The 8,734-nt window shown below is 43.5% G+C and overlaps 1 pseudogene; it reads left to right on the top strand.

Moving 5' to 3' along the window:
• The first annotated feature begins 7,544 nt into the window (after nt 1–7,544).
• Nucleotides 7,545–7,659, top strand: LOC118972064 (U2 spliceosomal RNA; annotated as a pseudogene).
• Nucleotides 7,660–8,734: the final 1,075 nt, after the last annotated feature.

Raw genomic sequence — 8,734 nt, 5'->3', positions numbered from 1 at the left:
TTGGAAGTGGGACCAGGAAGCCAAAAGAGGGAAGACTGACCGACAACCAGCTTAATGCCCAGCTTCTAGGACAAAACCCTAAAGGCAGGGCAGCACCGAGGAGAGAGAGGGAGAGGAAGTGGGCTCCAGCACAGAAAGCCTCCGTGCTCAAGTGGCACTGCAGGCCCGAGGCCAAGATGCACATGCCCCTCCCCAGCTGCCTGCCAGCAGTGATGACCTGGGATCCCCTAGGCCCCCCTCCCCACCATGCTTTTTCATTACCTAACCCAAGACCTCCTGAGGCAAATAAAATTCTCTATGTAGGATGAAGTTATTGAAGCAAAAAATAATAAACTTTCATGAGCATGTTTCAATTTTCACTTGTGTTTATGGCCAAAGGTGTTTTTTATTTTAATAATCGCCGCTGGAGCAAGGGCAAGCCACATGCTGCTAACTTGTTAAAGAGAAGGGGAGAGAGGGGAGAGGGAGGGGAGTCAACAGAGGGAGAGTCTGTGCTCAGCCGTACATTTCTCAACAGCTCAGCTCTGATCCTCCCAGTTTTGAATCCCACCCTTAAAACCTTAATGATAGAGAAAGGGATAAAATATTATCTGGACCGTGCTCGGCTGACAGTTTGCCCTGCACTCATTTTAGCCATGACAAGCAATTTCAGAGTGTGTGTGTGTGTGTGTGTGTGTGTGTGTTTTAACAGAGAAACATCAGCCTTCTATGGTACCATTTCATAATGGAGAGTGTGTAAAAGGGAAGGAATTTGGAGGAACCAGACTCCTTCCAGTTGGACATCAACTTGACCGTTGTTTTCAGCTCACTTTTATTTGGCAGAGTTTCTGTTTGCTTTTAAATGTCAGAAAAGGTTAAGTAGTCTTTGAAATCTGCAAGAGATTTCCTAGACTTCTGGGTAGGATGCCCACCCTATAATAGCAAAACTGATTACCCCTCCCCACCTTTGCAATTGCTTTTTAGAAGGAACATGTCCAAGAAATCAAAGACAAAATAATTAAAGTAAATGTTCATTTGTTGGGTCTGAGCATTTGACTGCAGAATGAGTGAACCTAGAAATATTCAGATGTTATATTTCTCTCTGCTTTCTCATCTGTCTTGATGCACATTCTCCCAAATCATGTAGATTCAACAGAAAATATCATGACTAGGAGACTGTTAACATACCCTTTCCCTGGCCCTAATTCTGAAGCCTGCTGCTGTCAAAAGGGACTTCAGACGCCAAGTGACGATGGAGCCTCTTCTAAGTCTAGAAAGGGCTTCATTTAACATCATAGATGTTTAATAAAGACAAATGAACTGACTGAGAGACCACCAGCTCTGTACGTCTCAGCAGCCTGTCCTATGTAGTATGCACCAGCTCACAGACCACTCCTAGGGTATACAGAAAATATATCCTTTGGAGGAGATAACAATTAAATTTAGTTTGAGGTGCTATTTTGATGTGCTTACACTCAATCCATTGAAGAAGGCTTCACCTTCCCCAAGGCAGAGACCAAGTTTGGGGGCTCATAGAGGATCAAGACCTCTAAGATCTCAGGCCATCTGTCCATATGGGTGTCTGCAGAGATACCCTTTGAGCACCTGGTCACCAATGACAATCAATCCAAGCAAACTGTTGCTGCTACCTGCCTGTTCAGGCCCAGGGAATTCCTTTGCTGCATTTGGAAACATAGGTCCAATCCTGCTGCCTCTGTGCCAAGCCGAGGCACTTTCTGCTGAGACTCTTAACCTAAAGTTCTGTCTCAGAAGCAGGGCCCTCTTTCCAGTGCCCACCAGAGGTAAAATCTCATCACTTTCCCATCTATTTTCTTCTCCACTTCTACCTGGGGGGATATTTTCTAGTGATGGCTCTCCCAGGCATTTTTTACTATGCTTTGAGTCCCCTCCATTTCCTTAAGGTCCTGGGCTTTGTAACTATGTGATGACAGAGGATAACTAGACTTCCTGTGGTGATAATTTTGCAGTGATACATAATATCACTGCATTAGGATATATATTATGATATATGATACATATATAATGTATATATTATGTATTATATATGCATTATATTATGTGTATATATATAATATATATATTATGATATATGATACATATATGATTCAATATATAATATCAAAGCATTATATTGTATACCTGAAACTAATATAATGTCAATTATATGTCAATTACACATCAATAACAACAAAAAGCTTAAAGCCACAGGTAGCTTTTGTTTCTCTTGTTTGGCACGACCCTCACCTTACCTTGTCCTGAGGACAGCTCACTAGGTTGAAAACGGATGTGTGCGTGTGTGTAAGTGTGTGTGCGCATACAAGTGCATGCACATACACACAGGTGTTAGGGGAGGGATAAAGGAAACTAGTGGAGGGAAAGAGTCACTTAGTATTTTTGACTGACTTTTGCTATGTTTATAAATATATGAAAAAAGGTGGTGAACTTTCAATACTCCTGGCATTCAGAGAGTGACTATAGAAAACTGTCATTCTTATATACTAGAAAACAATTGGATAATTAACCTGAGTAGTATATATGTTTTGTTTCTCTGAAATTGCTCCTGTGAGTCATGACACATCCACACGTTTGGTGAACTGGAATAGAAGCTGAGTTGGAAGGACCCTCGACTTTGTCAGGCCAGCCCCAGAACGCAGCACTGAGGAGATGTATCCTGAGGTAACCTTCGAAGCCTGCCCACGGGATCCCCAGCCCCTGCTCCAGAGGTCAGGCTGCATCATTGTGCAGGAGTGGGAGTCAGTGTGTGCAGGCTGGGTGGTCAACAGTGGAGCGCAGCAGCAGGAGGGTGTGGTGGTGCTGTGACGCGAACGATCGCCAGGTTTCCAAACACTAAGTCCCACCCCGCAGAAAAAGAGCTAATCTTGCAACTTGGCGCCCGGAAGAGGAAAGGCAGGAGTCAGAGTAGCCTCACAAAGCCATGAGGTGCCAATTTCCACCTCATCCCCGAGTCCTAATCCTCCAGGCCTCCAGGCCTCGGATCACTCAGGCTGACCGCGCCTGCCAGCCCCTCCTCCCATCCCTTAGTCCCAGCACAGCCCAGCACTCCCACCATATGCAGGTCAACTGCCAAAGCCACAGCCACACGGCGAGGCTGCAGCCTGGTAGCATGCATTTTATATCAAAGGATAGAGCTGGCCTTTGTAAAACATTGAGCCCCCTTCAACCTAAATGTCTCCACTCAGGCCTCCCACTCCCACAGTCCTTTCCCTGCTCCCTTTCCTGGCTTCCCTCCTCCCCATAAGGTCAGAACACCCCGCTCTCATATCTTCCAGAAGACAGGTGTAGGTAAGAAGTGGAACTGGAATTTTTAAACCTGCGTTGGAGCCCAAGTCCTTCCCACTATCTTATGATTAATTTCTATTGATTAAGAAAATACATCAGAGCCCCAAACTGTATAAACTCAACACTCCTCTGAATATGGACTCTATTTGTTTATTGCAACAGCATCTACTTTATTTAAAAATCATAGTACATATGTGTGCAAAGTTTATCATCCATTTAGTCTCTGACAATGTTTTGTTTAAAATGCAAATTCCTGGACCCATCCCCAGAAAACTCTAATTCAGGTGAATTTGGAAGTGAAGTGCTAGAATCTGCATTTTAACCCACAGTTGGTTTTTTAAATGGTGGTCGTCCACTGATGACTCAAGAAATACTATCCTGGGGGACTTGCTTGAATTATCTGTCTACTTCCTATGGTGGCTCTTCCAATTAGGCTAAAGAGGGCTGTTGTTTCCAGCCTGTTAATAATTTGTATTAGCTTTGCTCATCGTCTTTCCTTAATGTTTTCTGAGGTCTGTGAAGGTAAGCATGGAAAATACAGGCTTTATGGCTTGGTCATCAGATGGGAGAGGTACAGAAAGGTAGATTTTGTGCTTTGTGAGTGTCTGGTAAAGCATATTTCCAATTGTCTTTGTCTTTCACAGTAAAGGCCCAAGGCCTGCAGTTGTGATTTCTAGCCCTGCAAAGAGACATTGAAGGAGGTTTATGTTACTTCTCATTGGCTCTATACCCATCTTACAGACTCAGGTTTGGCCAGGGTTATCCCCTTAATTGTGTATCTCCCAAATCATACAATCCAGAGATCCATAATGGGACAGTTCATGCAGTACTGGCTACCCTGGGGGATGGCCATGGTTCTTGGTCTAGGTATGGCATTTGGCTTGTCCATCTGGAGTCCAATTAAAGAATATGGATGATTTCAGAATCCATTTTGTCTAAAGGGAAAGAGATTTGCTGCTTTCAGTAATGCCACAGAATTTCCGACCTAATTACTAAGAGCTTCAGTGAGTCAAACTTAGGTTTCTGGCTCTGCCTAACTCCCACATTCTTTAAGTTTGGGATTCCACCAGAATTCAGAAGTCTAAGTCACTCACTGACTCCAGTTCCTGTATGATATTGGAGATCTGAGGAGCATGGCAAGAATCTGCTTCCCCAGCCCAAGTTTCCATTTAACTCAGAAAATAGAGCTCTTAATTTATATTTCCCTTGACAAACAATGGTTTAACTTACAGGGGAGAGGCGTCTCAGGAACTTGGACCAACTTAAGAGAAATAAATTAGAGGTTAGATAAAACTCAGCCTTCCCACTTCGGCCAGGTTCTGCCATCTCCAGTTACTATAAACAATTGTGATTTTGAAAGTGTTGAAAAAAATACATTGACAATCTCCCCCAAAGAAGAGAGGGATTACAAGACCATTTCACACCTCTGTGCTGCTCAGTGGTAATATGGTTATACAGGACACCGTGAGCCCTAGACAAGCAAGGACCCCTCATTACTGGTCCACCGAGCCCCTGGAATGGGGAGCAAATGCTGTCAACATTTGTCATTTGCCTGGGAAGACCTATTCAGAGATTCATAGTGAATCCAGTGTCTTCTGGTTCTCTCTCTCTCTCTCTCTCTCTCTGTCCTCTCCTCACCTCACAAGTGGGACAGATGGATTTTTCACCCTACTTTGGAAGCATCTGGGAGTACCTAACTTGTGCTGGAAATTCCAAGGACAAGCAAAACTAAACAAAATAAACAAGCAGCAATAGACTCACAGACACTGAGAAGGGACTGGTGGTTACCATGGGGGAGGGGTTGGGATGGGTGGGCAAAACAGGTGAAGGGGTAAACAGGCACAAAATTTCAATCATACTATAAATTAATTACAGGGATGAAAGTATAGTATAGCGAATACAGTCAACAGTTCTGGAACATCTTTCTATGTAGACAACAACTATACTAGTTGGGATGAAGATTCAATAATGTAGATAACTGCTGAATCACTATGTTTGTATACTTGAAACCATTTTATCATCTATATCAACTATCTTCATTTTAAAAAAATAAATAACTAAAGTTGAAGACAAGGGCCAGAGAAGATGTAGAAGGCGTGCCATCCAAAGATGGAAACCTAAGAGCCGACTTTTGTGTTTCCTTCTATGAAAAAGGAAATCACATTCATTTTCCTAAAAGAAACAAATCAGGGGAGGAGCAGTGATTGGCCTTGAAGCAGCTCCACTGGTTGAGGTGTAGCTCTACGATGCTCTCTCCCTTTCTGCAAAACTGCAGTAACCATAACCTACCCAAACTTTCCAACTGAGGACACTCACGTCCACCCTTGAAAAGCCCCTGGACAGAAAGTTTCAAGGGACCCTGAAGGCAAACAGGGCAAAGATGGGAGCTGCTTTTCTCACCTGTGACTTTGGTTAACTGCTCGCCTCTGGTGTCTCCAGCTGTACTAAGATGAAGTCAAACTAGACCTCCAAGGCTCCTTCCAAATGGGGTGGCCTATGGGTCTGTGGACTCCCAGCCTGCAGAGCTCCCTTCTCTGCCCTGTGCTGAGGCCCCGGCTCTATCCACTCTCTTCTTGGCTTCCCCACACAAGCCTCCTTACTCTCAGAGAAAAAGAATTAAGATGAAAAATCTTTCCTAAACAATCAGAATCTAGTTGTTATTTGGGTGATTGCCTCCTGGTGGGGGGTGGGGTGGTCTTTTTTAACGAGGCTCAGTGGGATTTCAGCATCGCCTTGCCAATGGAAGAAAGGAAGGGGAAAGGAAGAGCAGAAATCCTGGAGGCTTTTAGCTCACCCCTCGAGCCCCAAAACACCATCTTTATGAATAGCATGGTCCTAGAGAAGCCTATTTCATAGAAGAGGGAGGAAGCCATAGTCCAGAACCCTCAGGAGAGAAAGGACGAGGAAAATACAACTCTTGGGAATTACAGCAAGAGGAAAGATTAGAGCAAAATGCTTCTGTTTAGGATATGCAGGGAGAGAAGAACTGAGATGATCAGGGGTGGCAAGTATGTATCCAGCCGGCTACCAGCCCCGGAAGACATGGCTAAATAATCGGAGCTTCCCCTGCTGTCTCAAACTGCTTCTCAGTCAGCCTCCAGGAGCTGCCATCACGGATCTGTTGGCAGAGGAGGCTGACTCTCCTTGCCATCTGTCAGGTTACACTTAGCAATTTCAGACCCCAGCAGACAGCAGTCAGACAGGAGCAGTGAAGCTCCTGTGGCACTTGAGGATGAAAACATGAACAGCAACTCGAATGCCTAATTTCCAGAACCATTGCCAGAGATAGAAGCGCATGAACAATGGTTCACCTCAAATTCTAAGCGTTCAGAGCAATGCAGTGCTCTCGCTCTCTCCTCTGAGGTACAAGCCACCTCCACAACCCACCAGGTTTCCAAGCAGCGTCTCCCTGAGAACTTCCAGTAACAGAGAGCTCATTACTTTTGAGCCTGCCTCATCATTAGGCAGCTCCTTAAAAAGGTCTCCCTAGAGCTGAGGAAGAAGTTAACTTTCAGTAACTTGTACCCACACAGCCCAGCTCAGTCCTCTGGGTCCACACAGGAAGCAGATATAACCGCCTTCCCTGTGCCAGTTCTGTAGAGGCTGATGTCATCTCCTGTGTCTCCCTTCATCCCACCTTCCATAGGCCAAGCATGTGTGGGTCCTTCAGCTATTCTTCATATTACATGGTTTCAAATCTAGTCTGGGATGGTACTTCCAATGACTATGGAGAATTGCTTGTATTATAGGAGTTGGAAACAAAGGATATCATTCTCCCCATTTTGATTTGAAAGGATAAAATTTTCGCTATGCCGCTAGGCCACATGATAGCCATGATTTCAGTCAGGGTATATCTCTTCTCTGGGTCTGGAGGAATGTGAACTTCGTGGACCCTCAGGTTCCTCCCACTTCTGCAGGTCTAACAAGTATGACCTGCCACCATCTGCCAAGCCCATACCCTCCAGGTCTTTTTGCCCTTGAAATCTGATGAATACTCCAGCCACTGGGGGAGAAGCAAAGACCCTGCTGGGAAACCGAGAGACTCCTGATGCTTTTCAGTATAGAGTAACTCTACCTTTGCGTCTCCTAGCTCCACATACGTCCCTCTAGGCTTCCTTAGCAACCTCTCTTGTCCTTTAAGGCAGCTTGCCATTTAAATCTACATTTCATCTGGCTCAGAGAGAGACATGGAGATTTCATCTCCAGAACTAGGCTATAATGTGAGTGCTTAAGCTGGAATGTGGATTGCTTCATGGCCTTTTGGCTAAGATTGAGTGTAGTCCCTGCTCTTATCAGTTTAATACCTAGGGAACTGGCAAAAATCCTGTTTTTGAGTATTTAGGTCAAACAGGACAGCTAAGAGAGATACTCAGTTTACTAACTAGCCTGGGGGTATTTAAAGTTCTTACCAAAGTCTGGGGAGATAAGTCCCAAGGCCTAAAATAGGCCTTGGACAAGGCAAGTGGCTAGGAATATGAGAATTATAAGATCAGACCTGAGCATAGCTAAGAAGTTCTCAAACATCCGAGATATAAAAAGTAGGGGAAAAAAAGAAGGTCATCTTTTTTTTTACTGAAGTATAGTTGATATAAAATCTTACATTAATTTCAGATGTTTGACATAGTGATTCAACAATTATATGCATGACAAAATACTTACCACAGTGTAGTTACCATTTGTCACCATACAAAGTTATTACAATATTATTGACTATATTCCCTATGCTGTACTTTTCATCCCCATGACTTAACTGGAAATTTGTATCTCTTTAGCCCCTTCATCTATTTTTCCCATTCCCTCCACCCCCCATAGCAACCACCAGTTTGTTCTCTGTATTTATGAGTCTGTTTCTGTTTCATTTTTTTGTTAATTTGTCTTATTTTTAAAATTTTACATGTAAGTGAGATCATGTGACATTTGTCTTTGTCTGATGTATTTCACTTAGCATAAAATAAGTTATATTTTGGGTCATTCCTACTATTTTCATGTGTAATTTGTTCTCAGTCTCTTCCCATTGTCTATAATAGGACTTGGCATATATTAGGTGCTCAATAAATGTATGTGGAATAAAATGTATGTTACTAGTTCCAGGTTTGCATCATTTAGTCATTTACACCACTGACCTTTATTAAGCACTACCAGTGTATGAGGCACTGTGCCAGACACAAGAGAGTTTATAAATGAGTTTGACATGAACTCAGAGCTCCAATTCAGGTAAAGTAGTTAAGATATTTACCCAAGTGGCAGTAAGTACACTAAGAAATGATCAAGATAAGACATGGTGAATACTAAACATAAGGAGATGCCATAAAGGGGGTTAACAGAAAGGCTTCGTGTGAAAGGACTCACTTCAATTTGTCTTGCTCTGTTAAACTGGAAGCATGATATCCCTTCCTCAATTGCAAGAACTCAGTGTAATTATTCAAACTAAAAT

Source organism: Manis javanica, chromosome 12 (assembly GCF_040802235.1).
Source record: "Manis javanica isolate MJ-LG chromosome 12, MJ_LKY, whole genome shotgun sequence".
NCBI classification, from domain to species: Eukaryota; Metazoa; Chordata; class Mammalia; order Pholidota; family Manidae; genus Manis; species Manis javanica.
This window is presented reverse-complemented; position numbering and strand designations above follow the sequence as displayed.